Raw genomic sequence first — 17782 nt, 5'->3', positions numbered from 1 at the left:
ATAGTGAGTGTGGATAGTGAGAGTGTGGATAGTGAGTGTGGATAGTGAGTGTGTGGATAGTGAGTGTGTGGATAGTGAGTGTGTGGATAGTGAGTGTGTGGATAGTGAGTGTGGATAGTGAGTGTGTGGATAGTGAGTGTGTGGATAGTGAGTGTGTGGATAGTGAGTGTGTGGATAGTGAGAGTGTGGATAGTGAGTGTGTGGATAGTGAGTGTGGATAGTGAGTGTGTGGATAGTGAGAGTGTGGATAGTGAGTGTGTGGATAGTGAGTGTGTGGATAGTGAGTGTGTGGATAGTGAGTGTGGATAGTGAGAGTGTGGATAGTGAGTGTGTGGATAGTGAGTGTGGATAGTGAGAGTGTGGATAGTGAGTGTGTGGATAGTGAGTGTGTGGATAGTGAGTGTGGATAGTGAGTGTGTGGATAGTGAGTGTGTGAATAGTGAGAGTGTGGATAGTGAGTGTGTGGATAGTGAGAGTGTGGATAGTGAGAGTGTGGATAGTGAGTGTGTGGATAGTGAGTGTGTGGATAGTGAGAGTGTGGATAGTGAGTGTGTGGATAGTGAGTGTGTGGATAGTGAGAGTGTGGATAGTGAGTGTGTGGATAGTGAGTGTGTGGATAGTGAGTGTGTGATAGTGAGTGTGTGATAGTGAGTGTGTGATAGTGAGAGTGTGGATAGTGAGTGTGTGGATAGTGAGTGTGTGGATAGTGAGTGTGTGGATAGTGAGTGTGTGGATAGTGAGTGTGTGGATAGTGAGTGTGTGAATAGTGAGTGTGTGGATAGTGAGAGTGTGGATAGTGAGTGTGAATACTGAGAGTGTGGATAGTGAGTGTGTGGATAGTGAGTGTGTGGATAGTGAGTGTGTGGATAGTGAGTGTGGATAGTGAGTGTGTGGATAGTGAGAGTGTGGATAGTGAGTGTGTGGATAGTGAGTGTGTGGATAGTGAGTGTGTGGATAGTGAGAGTGTGGATAGTGAGTGTGTGGATAGTGAGAGTGTGGATAGTGAGTGTGTGGATAGTGAGAGTGTGGATAGTGAGTGTGTGGATAGTGAGTGTGTGGATAGTGAGTGTGTGGATAGTGAGTGTGTGGATAGTGAGAGTGTGGATAGTGAGTGTGTGGATAGTGAGTGTGTGGATAGTGAGTGTGTGGATAGTGAGTGTGTGGATAGTGAGTGTGTGGATAGTGAGTGTGTGGATAGTGAGTGTGGATAGTGAGTGTGTGGATAGTGAGAGTGTGGATAGTGAGTGTGTGAATAGTGAGTGTGTGGATAGTGAGAGTGTGGATAGTGAGTGTGTGGATAGTGAGTGTGTGAATAGTGAGTGTGTGGATAGTGAGTGTGTGGATAGTGAGTGTGTGGATAGTGAGAGTGTGGATAGTGAGTGTGTGGATAGTGAGTGTGTGGATAGTGAGAGTGTGGATAGTGAGTGTGTGGATAGTGAGTGTGTGATAGTGAGTGTGTGGATAGTGAGTGTGTGGATAGTGATGTGTGTGGATAGTGAGTGTGTGATAGTGAGTGTGTGGATAGTGAGAGTGTGGATAGTGAGTGTGTGGATAGTGAGTGTGTGATAGTGAGTGTGTGGATAGTGAGAGTGTGATAGTGAGAGTGTGGATAGTGAGTGGTGATAGTGAGTGTGGATAGTGAGTGTGTGGATAGTGAGTGTGGATAGTGAGTGTGAATAGTGAGTGTGGATAGTGAGTGTGTGAATAGTGAGTGTGTGGATAGTGAGAGTGTGGATAGTGAGTGTGTGGATAGTGAGTGTGTGGATAGTGAGTGTGTGGATAGTGAGTGTGTGGATAGTGAGTGTGTGGATAGTGACTGTGGATAGTGAGTGTGTGAATAGTGAGTGTCTGGATAGTGAGTGTGTGGATAGTGAGTGTGTGGATAGTGAGTTTGTGGATAGTGAGAGTGTTGATAGTGAGAGTGTGGATAGTGAGTGTGTTGATGGTGAGTGTGTGGATAGTGAGTGTGGATAGTGAGAGTGTGGATAGTGAGTGTGTGGATAGTGAGTGTGTGGATAGTGAGAGTGTGGATAGTGAGTGTGTGAATAGTGAGAGTGTGGATAGTGAGTGTGTGGATAGTGAGAGTGTGGATAGTGAGAGTGTTGATAGTGAGTGTGTGGATAGTGAGTGTGTGGATAGTGAGTGTGTGGATAGTGAGTGTGTGGATAGTGAGTGTGTGGATAGTGAGTGTGTGGATAGTGAGTGTGTGGATAGTGAGTGTGTGGATAGTGAGTGTGTGGATAGTGAGTGTGTTGATAGTGAGAGTGTTGATAGTGAGTGTGTGGATAGTGAGTGTGTGGATAGTGAGTGTGTGGATAGTGAGTGTGTGGATAGTGAGTGTGTGGATAGTGAGTGTGTGGATAGTGAGAGTGTGGATAGTGAGTGTGTGGATAGTGAGTGTGGATAGTGAGTGTGTGGATAGTGAGTGTGTGGATAGTGAGTGTGTGGATAGTGAGAGTGTGGATAGTGAGTGTGTGGATAGTGAGAGTGTGGATAGTGAGTGTGTGGATAGTGAGTGTGTGGATAGTGAGTGTGTGGATAGTGAGAGTGTGGATAGTGAGTGTGTGGATAGTGAGTGTGTGGATAGTGAGTGTGTGGATAGTGAGTGTGTGGATAGTGAGTGTGGATAGTGAGTGTGTGGATAGTGAGTGTGTGGATAGTGAGTGTGTGGATAGTGAGTGTGTGGATAGTGAGTGTGTGGATAGTGAGTGTGTGAATAGTGAGTGTGTGGATAGTGAGAGTGTGGATAGTGAGTGTGTGGATAGTGAGTGTGTGGATAGTGAGTGTGTGGATAGTGAGAGTGTGGATAGTGAGTGTGTGGATAGTGAGTGTGTAGATAGTGAGTGTGTGGATAGTGAGTGTGTGGATAGTGAGTGTGTGGATAGTGAGTGTGTGGATAGTGAGAGTGTGGATAGTGAGTGTGTGGATAGTGAGTGTGTGGATAGTGAGAGTGTGGATAGTGAGTGTGTGGATAGTGAGTGTGTGGATAGTGAGTGTGTGGATAGTGAGTGTGTGATAGTGAGTGTGTGATAGTGAGTGTGTGGATAGTGAGTGTGTGGATAGTGAGAGTGTGGATAGTGAGTGTGTGGATAGTGAGTGTGTGGATAGTGAGTGTGGATAGTGAGTGTGTGATAGTGAGTGTGTGGATAGTGAGTGTGTGATAGTGAGTGTTGATAGTGAGTGTTGATAGTGAGTGTTGATAGTGAGTGTGTGGATAGTGAGAGTGTGGATAGTGAGTGTGGATAGTGAGAGTGTGGATAGTGAGTGTGTGGATAGTGAGAGTGTTGATAGTGAGTGTGTGGATAGTGAGTGTGTGGATAGTGAGTGTGTGGATAGTGAGTGTGTGGATAGTGAGAGTGTTGATAGTGAGTGTGTGGATAGTGAGTGTGTGGATAGTGAGTGTGTGGATATTGAGTGTGGATAGTGAGAGTGTGGATAGTGAGTGTCTGGTAGTGAGTGTGTGGATAGTGAGTGTGGATAGTGAGTGTGTGGATAGTGAGTGTGTGAATAGTGAGTGTGTGGATAGTGAGTGTGTGGATAGTGAGTGTGTGGATAGTGAGTGTGGATAGTGAGAGTGTGGATAGTGAGTGTGTGGATAGTGAGAGTGTGGATAGTGAGTGTGTGGATAGTGAGTGTGTGGATAGTGAGTGTGTGGATAGTGAGTGTGTGGATAGTGAGTGTGTGGATAGTGAGTGTGTGGATAGTGAGTGTGTGGATAGTGAGTGTGGATAGTGAGTGTGTGGATAGTGAGTGTGTGGATAGTGAGAGTGTGGATAGTGAGTGTGTGGATAGTGAGTGTGGATAGTGAGTGTGTGGATAGTGAGAGTGTGGATAGTGAGTGTGTGGATAGTGAGAGTGTGGATAGTGAGTGTGTGGATAGTGAGTGTGTGGATAGTGAGTGTGTGGATAGTGAGTGTGTGGATAGTGAGTGTGTGAATAGTGAGTGTGTGGATAGTGAGTGTGTGATAGTGAGTGTGTGGATAGTGAGTGTGTGGATAGTGAGAGTGTGGATAGTGAGTGTGTGGATAGTGAGTGTGTGGATAGTGAGAGTGTTGATAGTGAGTGTGTGGATAGTGAGAGTGTGGATAGTGAGTGTGTGGATAGTGAGTGTGTGGATAGTGAGTGTGGATAGTGAGAGTGTGGATAGTGAGTGTGTGGATAGTGAGTGTGTGGATAGTGAGAGTGTGGATAGTGAGTGTGTGGATAGTGAGTGTGTGGATAGTGAGTGTGTGGATAGTGAGTGTGTGGATAGTGAGTGTGTGGATAGTGAGAGTGTGGATAGTGAGTGTGTGGATAGTGAGTGTGTGGATAGTGAGTGTGTGATAGTGAGTGTGTGGATAGTGAGTGTTGATAGTGAGAGTGTGGATAGTGAGTGTGTGGATAGTGAGTGTGTGGATAGTGAGTGTGTGGATAGTGAGTGTGTGGATAGTGAGTGTGTGGATAGTGAGAGTGTGGATAGTGAGTGTGTGGATAGTGAGTGTGGATAGTGAGTGTGTGGATAGTGAGTGTGTGGATAGTGAGAGTGTTGATAGTGAGTGTTGATAGTGAGTGTGTTGATAGTGAGTGTGTTGATAGTGAGTGTGTGGATAGTGAGTGTGTGGATAGTGAGAGTGTGGATAGTGAGTGTGTGGATAGTGAGTGTGTGGATAGTGAGTGTGTGGATAGTGAGAGTGTGGATAGTGAGTGTGTGGATAGTGAGAGTGTTGATAGTGAGTGTGTGGATAGTGAGAGTGTGGATAGTGAGTGTGTGGATAGTGAGTGTGTGGATAGTGAGTGTGTGGATAGTGAGAGTGTGGATAGTGAGAGTGTGGATAGTGAGTGTGAATAGTGAGTGTGTGGATAGTGAGTGTGTGGATAGTGAGTGTGTGGATAGTGAGTGTGGATAGTGAGTGTGTGGATAGTGAGAGTGTGGATAGTGAGTGTGGATAGTGAGTGTGGATAGTGAGAGTGTGGATAGTGAGTGTGTGGATAGTGAGTGTGGATAGTGAGTGTGTGGATAGTGAGTGTGTGGATAGTGAGTGTGTGGATAGTGAGTGTGTGGATAGTGAGAGTGTGGATAGTGAGTGTGTGGATAGTGAGTGTGTGGATAGTGAGTGTGTGGATAGTGAGAGTGTGGATAGTGAGTGTGTGGATAGTGAGTGTGTGGATAGTGAGTGTGTGAATAGTGAGTGTGTGGATAGTGAGTGTGTGGATAGTGAGTGTGTGGATAGTGAGTGTGTGGATAGTGAGAGTGTGGATAGTGAGTGTGTGGATAGTGAGTGTGTGAATAGTGAGTGTGTGGATAGTGAGTGTGTGGATAGTGAGTGTGTGGATAGTGAGTGTGTGGATAGTGAGTGTGGATAGTGAGTGTGTGGATAGTGAGTGTGTGGATAGTGAGTGTGTGGATAGTGAGAGTGTGGATAGTGAGAGTGTGGATAGTGAGTGTGTGGATAGTGAGTGTGTGGATAGTGAGAGTGTGGATAGTGAGTGTGGATAGTGAGAGTGTGGATAGTGAGTGTGGATAGTGAGTGTGTGGATAGTGAGTGTGTGGATAGTGAGTGTGTGGATAGTGAGTGTGTGGATAGTGAGAGTGTGGATAGTGAGTGTGTGGATAGTGAGAGTGTTGATAGTGAGTGTGTGGATAGTGAGTGTGTGGATAGTGAGAGTGTTGATAGTGAGTGTGTGGATAGTGAGAGTGTTGATAGTGAGTGTGTGGATAGTGAGTGTGTGATTAGTGAGTGTGTGGATAGTGAGTGTGTGGATAGTGAGTGTGTGGATAGTGAGTGTGTGGATAGTGAGTGTGTGGATAGTGAGTGTGGATAGTGAGAGTGTGGATAGTGAGTAGTGGATAGTGAGAGTGTGGATAGTGAGTGTGGATAGTGAGTGTGTGGATAGTGAGTGTGTGATAGTGAGTGTGTGGATAGTGAGTGTGTGGATTGTGAGTGTGTGGATAGTGAGTGTGCGGTAAGTGAGTGTGTGGATAGTGAGTGTGTGATATTGAGTGTGTGGATAGTGAGTGTGGATAGTGAGTGTGTGGATAGTGAGTGTGTGGATAGTGAGTGTGTGGATAGTGAGTGTGTGGATAGTGAGTGTGTGGATAGTGAGTGTGTGGATAGTGAGTGTGGATAGTGAGAGTGTGGATAGTGAGTGTGTGGATAGTGAGTGTGTGGATAGTGAGAGTGTGGATAGTGAGTGTGTGGATAGTGAGTGTGTGGATAGTGAGTGTGGATAGTGAGTGTGTGGATAGTGAGTGTGTGGATAGTGAGTGTGTGGATAGTGAGTGTGTGGATAGTGCGTGTGTGGATAGTGAGTGTGTGGATAGTGAGTGTGTGGATAGTGAGAGTGTGGATAGTGAGTGTGTGAATAGTGAGTGTGTGGATAGTGAGTGTGTGGATAGTGAGTGTGTGGATAGTGAGTGTGTGGATAGTGAGTGTGTGGATAGTGAGTGTGTGGATAGTGAGTGTGTGGATAGTGAGTGTGTGGATAGTGAGAGTGTGGATAGTGAGTGTGGATAGTGAGAGTGGATAGTGAGTGTGTGGATAGTGAGTGTGTGGATAGTGAGTGTGTGGATAGTGAGTGTGTGGATAGTGAGTGTGTGGATAGTGAGAGTGTTGATAGTGAGAGTGTGGATAGTGAGTGTGTGAATAGTGAGTGTGGATAGTGAGTGTGTGGATAGTGAGTGTTTGAATAGTGAGAGTGTGGATAGTGAGTGTGTGGATAGTGAGTGTGTGGATAGTGAGTGTGGATAGTGAGTGTGTGGATAGTGAGTGTGTGGATAGTGAGTGTGTGGATAGTGAGTGTGTGGATAGTGAGAGTGTTGATAGTGAGTGTGTGGATAGTGAGAGTGTGGATAGTGAGTGTGGATAGTGAGTGTGTGGATAGTGAGTGTGTGGATAGTGAGTGTGTGGATAGTGAGTGTGTGGATAGTGAGTGTGTGGATAGTGAGAGTGTGGATAGTGAGAGTGTGGATAGTGAGTGTGTGGATAGTGAGTGTGTGGATAGTGAGTGTGATAGTGAGTGTGTGATAGTGAGTGTGTGGATAGTGAGTGTGTGGATAGTGAGTGTGTGATAGTGAGTGTGTGGATAGTGAGTGTGTGATAGTGAGTGTGTGATAGTGAGTGTGTGGATAGTGAGTGTGTGGATAGTGAGTGTGGATAGTGAGTGTGGATAGTGAGTGTGTGAATAGTGAGTGTGTGGATAGTGAGAGTGTGGATAGTGAGAGTGTGGATAGTGAGAGTGTGGATAGTGAGTGTGTGGATAGTGAGTGTGTGGATAGTGAGTGTGTGATAGTGAGAGTGTGGATAGTGAGAGTGTGGATAGTGAGTGTGTGGATAGTGAGTGTGGATAGTGAGTGTGTGGATAGTGAGTGTGTGGATAGTGAGTGTGTGGATAGTGAGTGTGTGGATAGTGAGTGTGTGATAGTGAGTGTGTGGATAGTGAGTGTGTGGATAGTGAGTGTGTGGATAGTGAGTGTTTGGATAGTGAGTGTGGATAGTGAGTGTGTGGATAGTGAGTGTGTGGATAGTGAGTGTGTGGATAGTGAGAGTGTGGATAGTGAGTGTGTGGATAGTGAGAGTGTGGATAGTGAGTGTGTGGATAGTGAGTGTGTGAAAGTGAGTGTGTGGATAGTGAGTGTGTGGATAGTGAGAGTGTTGATAGTGAGTGTGTGATAGTGAGTGTGTGATAGTGAGTGTGTGATAGTGAGTGTGTGATAGTGAGTGTGTGGATAGTGAGTGTGTGGATAGTGAGTGTGTGGATAATGGGTGTGTGGATAGTGAGTGTGTGGATAGTGAGTGTGTGAATATTGAGAGTGTGGATAGTGAGTGTGTGGATAGTGAGAGTGTGGATAGTGAGAGTGTGGATAGTGAGTGTGTGAATTGTAAGAGTGTTGATAGTGAGTGTGTGGATAGTGAGTGTGGATAGTGAGAGTGTGGATAGTGAGAGTGTGGATAGTGAGTGTGTGGATAGTGAGTGTGTGGATAGTGAGTGTGTGGATAGTGAGTGTGGATAGTGAGTGTGTGGATAGTGAGTGTGTGAATAGTGAGTGTGTGGATAGTGAGTGTGTGAATAGTGAGTGTGTGGATAGTGAGTGTGTGGATAGTGAGTGTGTGGATAGTGAGAGTGTGGATAGTGAGTGTGTGGATAGTGAGTGTGTGGATAGTGAGTGTGTGGATAGTGAGTGTGTGGATAGTGAGTGTGTGGATAGTGAGAGTGTGGATAGTGAGTGTGTGGATAGTGAGTGTGTGGATAGTGAGTGTGTGGATAGTGAGTGTGTGGATAGTGAGTGTGTGGATAGTGAGAGTGTGGATAGTGAGTGTGTGGATAGTGAGTGTGGATAGTGAGTGTGTGGATAGTGAGTGTGTGGATAGTGAGTGTGTGGATAGTGAGTGTGTGGATAGTGAGTGTGTGGATAGTGAGAGTGTGGATAGTGAGAGTGTGGATAGTGAGTGTGTGGATAGTGAGTGTGTGGATAGTGAGTGTGTGGATAGTGAGAGTGTGGATAGTGAGTGTGTGGATAGTGAGTGTGTGGATAGTGAGAGTGTGGATAGTGAGTGTGGATAGTGAGTGTGGATAGTGAGTGTGTGGATAGTGAGTGTGTGGATAGAAAGTGTGTGGATAGTGAGTGTGAGGATAGTGAGCGTGGATAGTGAGTGTGTGAATAGTGAGTGTGTGGATAGTGAGTGTGTGGATAGTGAGTGTGTGGATAGTGAGTGTGTGGATAGTGAGTGTGAGTAGTGAGAGTGTGGATAGTGAGTGTGTGAATAGTGAGTGTGTGGATAGTGAGTGTGGATAGTGAGTGTGGATAGTGAGTGTGTGGATAGTGAGTGTGTGGATAGTGAGTGTGTTGATAGTGAGTGTGTGGATAGTGAGTGTGTGGATAGTGAGTGTGTGGATAGTGAGTGTGTGATAGTGAGAGTGTGGATAGTGAGTGTGTGGATAGTGAGAGTGTGGATAGTGAGTGTTGATAGTGAGAGTGTGGATAGTGAGTGTGTGGATAGTGAGTGTGTGGATAGTGAGTGTGTGGATAGTGAGTGTGTGGATAGTGAGTGTGTGGATAGTGAGTGTGTGGATAGTGAGAGTGTGGATAGTGAGAGTGTTGATAGTGAGTGTGTGGATAGTGAGTGTGTGGATAGTGAGTGTGTGGATAGTGAGAGTGTGGATAGTGAGAGTGTGGATAGTGAGTGTGTGGATAGTGAGTGTGTGGATAGTGAGAGTGTGGATAGTGAGTGTGTGGATAGTGAGTGTGTGGATAGTGAGAGTGTGGATAGTGAGAGTGTGGATAGTGAGTGTGTGGATAGTGAGTGTGTGGATAGTGAGAGTGTGGATAGTGAGTGTGTGGATAGTGAGTGTGTGGATAGTGAGAGTGTGATAGTGAGTGTGATAGTGAGTGTGGATAGTGAGTGTGGATAGTGAGTGTGTGGATAGTGAGTGTGTGGATAGTGAGTGTGTGGATAGTGAGAGTGAGGATAGTGAGTGTGGATAGTGAGTGTGTGGATAGTGAGTGTGTGGATAGTGAGTGTGTGGATAGTGAGTGTGTGGATAGTGAGAGTGTGGATAGTGAGTGTGTGAATTGTGAGTGTGTGGATAGTGAGAGTGTGGATAGTGAGTGTGTGATAGTGAGTGTGTGGATAGTGAGTGTGTGGATAGTGAGTGTGTGGATAGTAAGAGTGTGGATAGTGAGAGTGTGGATAGTGAGTGTGTGGATAGTGAGTGTGGATAGTGAGTGTGGATAGTGAGAGTTTGGATAGTGAGTGTGTGGATAGTGAGAGTGTGATAGTGAGTGTGTGGATAGTGAGTGTGGATAGTGAGTGTGTGAATATTGAGAGTGTGGATAGTGAGTGTGTGGATAGTGAGAGTGTGGATAGTGAGAGTGTGGATAGTGAGAGTGTGGATAGTGAGAGTGTGGATAGTGAGTGTGTGGATAGTGAGAGTGTGGATAGTGAGTGTGGATAGTGAGAGTGTGATAGTGAGTGTGGATAGTGAGTGTGTGGATAGTGAGAGTGTGGATAGTGAGTGTGAATAGTGAGTGTGTGGATAGTGAGTGTGTGGATAGTGAGTGTGTGCATAGTGACTGTGGATAGTGAGTGTGTGAATAGTGAGTGTGTGGATATTGAGTGTGTGGATAGTGAGTGTGTGGATAGTGACTGTGTGGATAGTGAGTGTGTTGATAGTGAGTGTGTGGATAGTGAGTGTGTGGATAGTGAGTGTGTGGATAGTGAGAGTGTGATAGTGAGAGTGTGGATAGTGAGTGTGTGATAGTGAGAGTGTGGATAGTGAGTGTGTGGATAGTGAGTGTGTGGATAGTGAGAGTGTGATAGAGAGTGTTGATAGTGAAAGTGTGGATAGTGAGTGTGTGGATAGTGAGTGTTTGGATAGTGAGAGTGTGGATAGTGAGTGTGTGATAGTGAGAGTGTGGATAGTGAGTGTGTGGATAGTGAGTGTGTGGATAGTGAGTGTGTGATAGTGAGTGTGTGGATAGTGAGTGTGTGATAGTGAGAGTGTGGATAGTGAGTGTGTGATAGTGAGTGTGTGGATAGTGAGGTGTGGATAGTGAGTGTGTGGATAGTGAGTGTGTGAATAGTGAGAGTGTGGATAGTGAGTGTGTGGATAGTGAGTGTGTGAATAGTGATTGTGTGGATAGTGAGTGTGTGGATAGTGAGAGTGTGGATAGTGAGTGAGTGGATAGTGAGTCTGGATAGTGCGAGTGTGGATAGTGAGTGTGTGGATAGTGAGTGTGTGGATAGTGAGTGTGTTGATATTGAGTGTGTGATAGTGAGTGTGTGGATAGTAAGTGTGTGGATAGTGAGTGTGTGGATAGTGAGAGTGTGAATAGTGAGTGTGGATAGTGAGTGGGTGAATAGTGAGTGTGTGGATAGTGAGAGTGTTGATAGTGAGTGTGTGGATAGTGAGAGTGTGGATAGTGAGTGGTGTGATAGTGAGTGTGTGGATAGTGAGTGTGTGGATAGTGAGTGTGTGATAGTGAGTGTGTGGATAGTGAGAGTGTGGATAGTGAGAGTGTGGATAGTGAGTGTGAGATAGTGAGAGTGTGGATAGTGAGTGTGTGGATAGTGAGTGTGTGATAGTGAGTGTGGATAGTGAGAGTGTGGATAGTGAGTGTGTGGATAGTGAGAGTGTGGATAGTGAGTGTGTGGATAGTGAGTGTTGATAGTGAGAGTGGATAGTGAGTGTGTGGATAGTGAGTGTGTGGATAGTAGTGTGTGGATAGTGAGTGTGTGGATAGTGAGAGTGTGGATAGTGAGTGTGTGGATAGTGACTGTGGATAGTGAGTGTGTGGATAGTGAGTGTGTGGATAGTGAGTGTGTGGATAGTGAGAGTGTGGATAGTGAGTGTGTGGATAGTGAGTGTGTGGATAGTGAGTGTGTGGATAGTGAGTGTGTGATAGTGAGTGTGTGGATAGTGAGTGTGTGGATAGTGAGAGTGTGGATAGTGAGTGTGTGGATAGTGAGAGTGTGGATAGTGAGTGTGTGGATAGTGAGTGTGGATAGTGAGTGTGTGGATAGTGAGTGTGTGGATAGTGAGAGTGTGGATAGTGAGTGTGTGGATAGTGAGTGTGTGGATAGTGAGAGTGTGATAGTGAGTGTGTGGATAGTGATTGTGTGGATAGTGAGTGTGGATAGTGAGAGTGTGTGGATAGTGAGAGTTTGGATAGTGAGTGTGTGGAAAGTGAGTGTGTGGATAGTGAGTGTGTGGATATTGAGTGTGTGGATAGTGAGAGTGTGGATAGTGAGTGTGTGAATAGTGAGTGTGTGGATAGTGAGTGTGTGGATAGTGAGTGTGTGGATAGTGAGTTTGGATAGTGAGTGTGTGGATAGTGAGTGTGTGGATAGTGAGTTGTGGATAGTGAGGTGTGGATAGTGAGTGTGTGGATAGTGAGTGTGTGGATAGTGAGTGTTGATAGTGAGTGTGTGAATAGTGAGTGTGTGGATAGTGAGTGTGGATAGTGAGTGTGTGGATAGTGAGTGTGTGAATAGTGAGAGTGTGGATAGTGAGTGTGTGGATAGTGAGTGTGTGAATAGTGAGAGTGTGGATAGTGAGACTGTTGATAGTGAGTATGTGGATAGTGAGAGTGTTGATAGTGAGTGAGTGGATAGTGAGTGTGTGGATAGTGAGTGTGTGGATAGTGAGAGTGTTGATAGTGAGTGTTGATAGTGAGTGTGTGGATAGTGAGTGTGTGGATAGTGAGTGTGGATAGTGAGTGTGTGGATAGTGAGTGTGTGGATAGTGAGAGTGTGGATAGTGAGAGTGTGGATAGTGAGTGTGTGGATAGTGAGTGTGTGGATAGTGAGTGTGTGGATAGTGAGAGTGTGGATAGTGAGTGTGTGGATAGTGAGAGTGTGGATAGTGAGTGTGTGGATAGTGAGTGTGTGGATAGTGAGAGTGTGATAGTGAGTGTGTGATAGTGAGTGTGTGGATAGTGAGTGTGTGGATAGTGAGTGTGGATAGTGAGTGTGTGATAGTGAGTGTGGATAGTGAGTGTGTGGATAGTGAGTGTGTGGATAGTGAGTGTGTGGATAGTGAGAGTGTGATAGTGAGTGTGTGGATAGTGAGAGTGTGGATAGTGTGTGTGTGGATAGTGAGTGTGTGGATAGTGAGTGTGTGGATAGTGAGTGTGTGGATAGTGAGTGTGTGGATAGTGAGTGTGTGGATAGTGAGTGTGTGGATAGTGAGTGTGTGGATAGTGAGTGTGTGAGTAGTGAGTGTGTGGATAGTGAGAGTGTGGATAGTGAGTGTGTGGATAGTGAGTGTGGATAGTGAGTGTGTGGATAGTGAGTGTGTGGATAGTGAGTGTGGATAGTGAGTGTGTGGATAGTGAGTGTGTGGATAGTGAGTGTGTGGATAGTGAGTGTGTGGATAGTGAGAGTGTGGATAGTGAGAGTGTGGATAGTGAGTGTGTGGATAGTGAGAGTGTGGATAGTGAGTGTGTGGATAGTGAGTGTGTGGATAGTGAGAGTGTTGATAGTGAGTGTGTGGATAGTGAGTGTGTGTATAGTGAGAGTGTGGATAGTGAGTGTGTGGATAGTGAGTGTGCATAGTGAGTGTGGATAGTGAGAGTGTTGATAGTGAGAGTGTGGATAGTGAGTGTGTGGATAGTGAGTGTGTGGATAGTGGGAGTGTTGATAGTGAGTGTGTGGATAGTGAGTGTGTGGATAGTGAGAGTATTGATAGTGAGACTGTTGATAGTGAGTATGTTGATAGTGAGAGTGTTGATAGTGAGTGTGTGGATAGTGAGTGTGGATAGTGAGTGTGTGGATAGTGAGAGTGTTGATAGTGAGAGTGTTGATAGTGAGAGTGTGGATAGTGAGTGTGTGGATAGTGAGAGTGTGGATAGAGAGAGTGTGGATATTGAGAGTGTGATAGTGAGTGTGTGATAGTGAGTGTGTGGATAGTGAGTGTGTGGATAGTGAGTGTGTGGATAGTGAGTGTGTGGATAGTGAGAGTGTTGATAGTGAGTGTGTGGATAGTGAGAGTGTGGATAGTGAGTGTGTGGATAGTGAGAGTGTGGATAGTGAGAGTGTGGATAGTGAGTGTGTGGATAGTGAGTGTGTGGATAGTGAGAGTGTTGATAGTGAGTGTGTGGATAGTGAGTGTGGATAGTGAGAGTGTGGATAGTGAGTGTGTGGATAGTGAGTGTGTGGATAGTGAGAGTGTGGATAGTGAGTGTGGATAGTGAGTGTGTGGATAGTGAGTGTGTGGATAGTGAGTGTGTTTATAGTGAGAGTGTGGATAGTGAGAGTGTGGATAGTGAGTGTGTGGATAGTGAGAGTGTGGATAGTGAGAGTGTGGATAGTGAGTGTGTGGATAGTGAGAGTGTTGATAGTGAGAGTGTTGATAGTGAGTGTGTGGATAGTGAGAGTGTTGATAGTGAGTGTGGATAGTGAGAGTGTGGATAGTGAGTGTGTGGATAGTGAGAGTGTTGATAGTGAGTGTTGATAGTGAGTGTGCTGATAGTGAGTGTATGTATAGTGAGTGTGTGGATAGTGAGAGTGTGGATAGTGAGAGTGTGATAGTGAGTGTGTGGATAGTGAGGTGTGATAGTGAGTGTGTGATAGTGAGTGTGATAGTGAGTGTTGATAGTGAGAGTGTGGATAGTGAGTGTGTGGATAGTGAGAGTGTTGATAGTGAGAGTGTGGATAGTGAGAGTGTTGATAGTGAGAGTGTGGATAGTGAGTGTGTGGATAGTGAGTGTGTGGATAGTGAGAGTGTGGATAGTGAGTGTGTGGATAGTGAGTGTGTGGATAGTGAGAGTGTGGATAGTGAGTGTGTGGATAGTGAGTGTTGATAGTGAGTGTTGATAGTGAGTGTGTGGATAGTGAGTGTGTGGATAGTGAGTGTGTGGATAGTGAGAGTGTGGATAGTGAGTGTGTGGATAGTGAGAGTGTTGATAGTGAGTGTGTGGATTGTGAGTGTGTTGATAGTGAGAGTGTGGATAGTGAGTGTGTGGATAGTGAGAGTGTGGATAGTGAGTGTGGATAGTGAGTGTGTGGATAGTGAGTGTGTGGATAGTGAGAGTGTGGATAGTGAGTGTGGATAGTGAGTGTGTGGATAGTGAGTGTGTGGATAGTGAGAGTGTGGATAGTGAGTGTGTGGATAGTGAGTGTGTGGATAGTGAGTGTGTGGATAGTGAGTGTGTGGATAGTGAGAGTGTGGATAGTGAGAGTGTTGATAGTGAGAGTGTGGATAGTGAGTGTGTGGATAGTGAGTGTGTGGATAGTGAGTGTGTGGATAGTGAGAGTGTGGATAGTGAGTGTGTGGATAGTGAGAGTGTGGATAGTGAGTGTGTGGATAGTGAGTGTGTGGATAGTGAGTGTGTGGATAGTGAGTGTGGATAGTGAGTGTGTGGATAGTGAGTGTGTGGATAGTGAGTGTGTGGATAGTGAGTGTGTGGATAGTGAGTGTGGATAGTGAGTGTGGATAGTGAGTGTGTGGATAGTGAGTGTGTGATAGTGAGTGTGTGGATAGTGAGTGTGTGATAGTGAGTGTTGGATAGTGAGTGTGTGGATAGTGAGTGTGTGGATAGTGAGTGTGTGGATAGTGAGTGTGTGGATAGTGAGTGTGTGGATAGTGAGAGTGTGGATAGTGAGAGTGTGGATAGTGAGAGTGTGGATAGTGAGTGTGTGGATAGTGAGAGTGTGGATAGTGAGAGTGTGGATAGTGAGTGTGTGGATAGTGAGTGTGTGGATAGTGAGTGTTTGGATAGTGAGAGTGTGGATAGTGAGTGTGTGGATAGTGAGAGTGCGGATAGTGAGTGTGTGGATAGTGAGAGTGTGGATAGTGAGAGTGTGGATAGTGAGTGGTGATAGTGAGTGTGTGGATAGTGAGTGTGTGAATAGTGAGAGTGTGGATAGTGAGTGTGTGGATAGTGAGTGTGTGAATAGTGATTGTGTGGATAGTGAGTGTGTGGATAGTGAGAGTGTGGATAGTGAGTGTGTGGATAGTGAGTGTGTGGATAGTGAGAGTGTGAATAGTGAGTGTGGATAGTGAGTGTGTGGATAGTGAGTGTGTTGATAGTGAGTGTGTGGATATTGAGTGTGTGGATAGTGAGAGTGTGGATAGTGTGTGTGTGTGGATAGTGAGTGTGTGGATAGTGAGAGTGTGGATAGTGAGTGTGTGAATAGTGAGTGTGTTGATAGTGAGTGTGTGAATAGTGAGTGTGTGGATAGTGAGTGTGGATAGTGTGTGTGTGGATAGTGAGTGTGGGAATAGTGAGTGTTGATAGTGAGTGTGTGGATAGTGAGTGTGTGGATAGTGAGAGTGTGGATAGTGAGTGTGTGAATAGTGAGTGTGTGTATAGTGAGAGTGTGAATAGTGAGTGGTTGATAGTGAGTGTGTGGATAGTGAGTGTAGTGGATAGTGAGTGTGTGGATAGTGAGTGTGTGGATAGTGAGTGTGTGGATATTGAGTGTGTGAATAGTGAGTGTGTGAATAGTGAGTGTGTGGATAGTGAGTGTGAATAGTGACTGTGTGGATAGTGAGTGTGTGGATAGTGAGTGTGTGGATAGTGAGTGTGAATAGTGAGTGTGTGAATAGTGAGTGTGTGGATAGTGAGAGTGTGATAGTGAGAGTGTGATAGTGAGAGTGTGGATAGTGAGAGTGTGGATAGTGAGAGTGTGGATAGTGAGTGTGTGAATAGTGAGTGTGTGGATAGTGAGAGTGTGGATAGTGAGTGTGTGGATAGTGAGTGTGGATAGTGAGAGTGTGGATAGTGAGAGTGTTGATAGTGAGTGTGTGGATAGTGAGTGTGTGGATAGTGAGTGTGTGGATAGTGAGAGTGTGGATAGTGAGTGTGTGGATAGTGAGTGTGTGGATAGTGAGTGTGGATAGTGAGTGTGTGGATAGTGAGAGTGTGGATAGTGAGTGTGGATAGTGAGTGTGTGGATAGTGAGTGTGTGGATAGTGAGTGTGTGGATAGTGAGTGTGGATAGTGAGTGTGTGGATAGTGAGTGTGTGGATAGTGAGTGTGTGGATAGTGAGTGTGGATAGTGAGTGTGTGGATATTGAGTGTGGATAGTGAGAGTGTTGATAGTGAGATGTGTGGATAGTGAGTGTGTGGATAGTGAGTGTGTGGATAGTGAGAGTGTTGATAGTGAGTGTCTGGATAGTGAGTGTGGATAATGAGAGTGTGGATAGGAGAGTGTGGATAGGGAGAGTGTGGATAGTGAGTGTGTGGATCGTGAGTGTGTGGATATTGAGTGTGGATAGTGAGTGTGTGGATAGTGAGAGTAGTGAAAGGAGTGTGTTTATAGTGAGTGTGTGGATAGCGAGAGTGTGGACAGTGAGTGTGGCTAGTCAGTGTGTGGAGAGTGAGAGTGTGGATAGTGAGTGTGTGGATAGTGAGTGTTTTGATAGTGAGAGCGTGAATAGTGAGAGCGTGGATAGTAGAGGTGTGGATAGTGAAGTGTGTTGATAGAGAGTGTGTGGATTAGTGAGTGTGAGTGGATAGTGAGAGTGTTGATAGTGAGTGTGTGGCTAGTGAGTGTGGATAGTGAAGGCTGGAGCTAGTGAGTGTGTGGATAGTGAGTGTGGATAGTGAGTGTGTTGATAGTGGAGTGTTGATAGTGAGAGTGTTGGATAGTGAAGTGTGTGGATAGTGAGTGTGTGGATAGTGAGAGTGTGGATAGTGAGTGTCTGGATAGTGAGAGTGTTGATAGTGAGAGTGTTGATAGTGAGTGTGTGGATAGTGAGTGTGTGGATAGTGAGTGTGTGGATAGTGAGTGTGTGGATAGTGAGTGTGGATAGTGAGAGTGTGGATAGTGAGTGTGGATAGTGAGTATGTGGATAGTGAGAGTGTGGATAGTGAGTGTGTGGATAGTGAGTGTGTGGATAGTGAGTGTGTGGATAGTGAGTGTGTGGATAGTGAGTGTGTGGATAGTGAGTGTGTTGATAGTGAGAGCGTGAATAGTGAGTGTGTGGATAGTGAGAGTGTGGATAGTGAGTGTGGATAGTGAGTGTGTGGATAGTGAGAGTGTGATAGTGAGTGTGTGAGATAGTGAGTGTGTGGATAGTGAGTGTGTGGATAGTGAGAGTGTGGATAGTGAGTGTGTGGATAGTGAGTGTGATAGTGAGTGTGATAGTGAGTGTGGATAGTGAGTGTGTGGATAGTGAGTGATAAGATAGTGAGTGTGGATAGTGAGAGTGTGGATAGTGAGTGTGTGGAAAGTGAGTGTGTGGATAGTGAGTGTGTGGATATTGAGTGTGTGGATTGTGAGAGTGTGGATAGTGAGTGTGTGAATAGTGAGAGTGTGGATAGTGAGTGTGTGGATAGTGAGTGTGTGATAGTGAG

This window comes from Carcharodon carcharias, chromosome 11 (genome assembly GCF_017639515.1).
Source record: "Carcharodon carcharias isolate sCarCar2 chromosome 11, sCarCar2.pri, whole genome shotgun sequence".
Classification (NCBI taxonomy): Eukaryota; Metazoa; Chordata; class Chondrichthyes; order Lamniformes; family Lamnidae; genus Carcharodon; species Carcharodon carcharias.
This window is presented reverse-complemented; position numbering follows the sequence as displayed.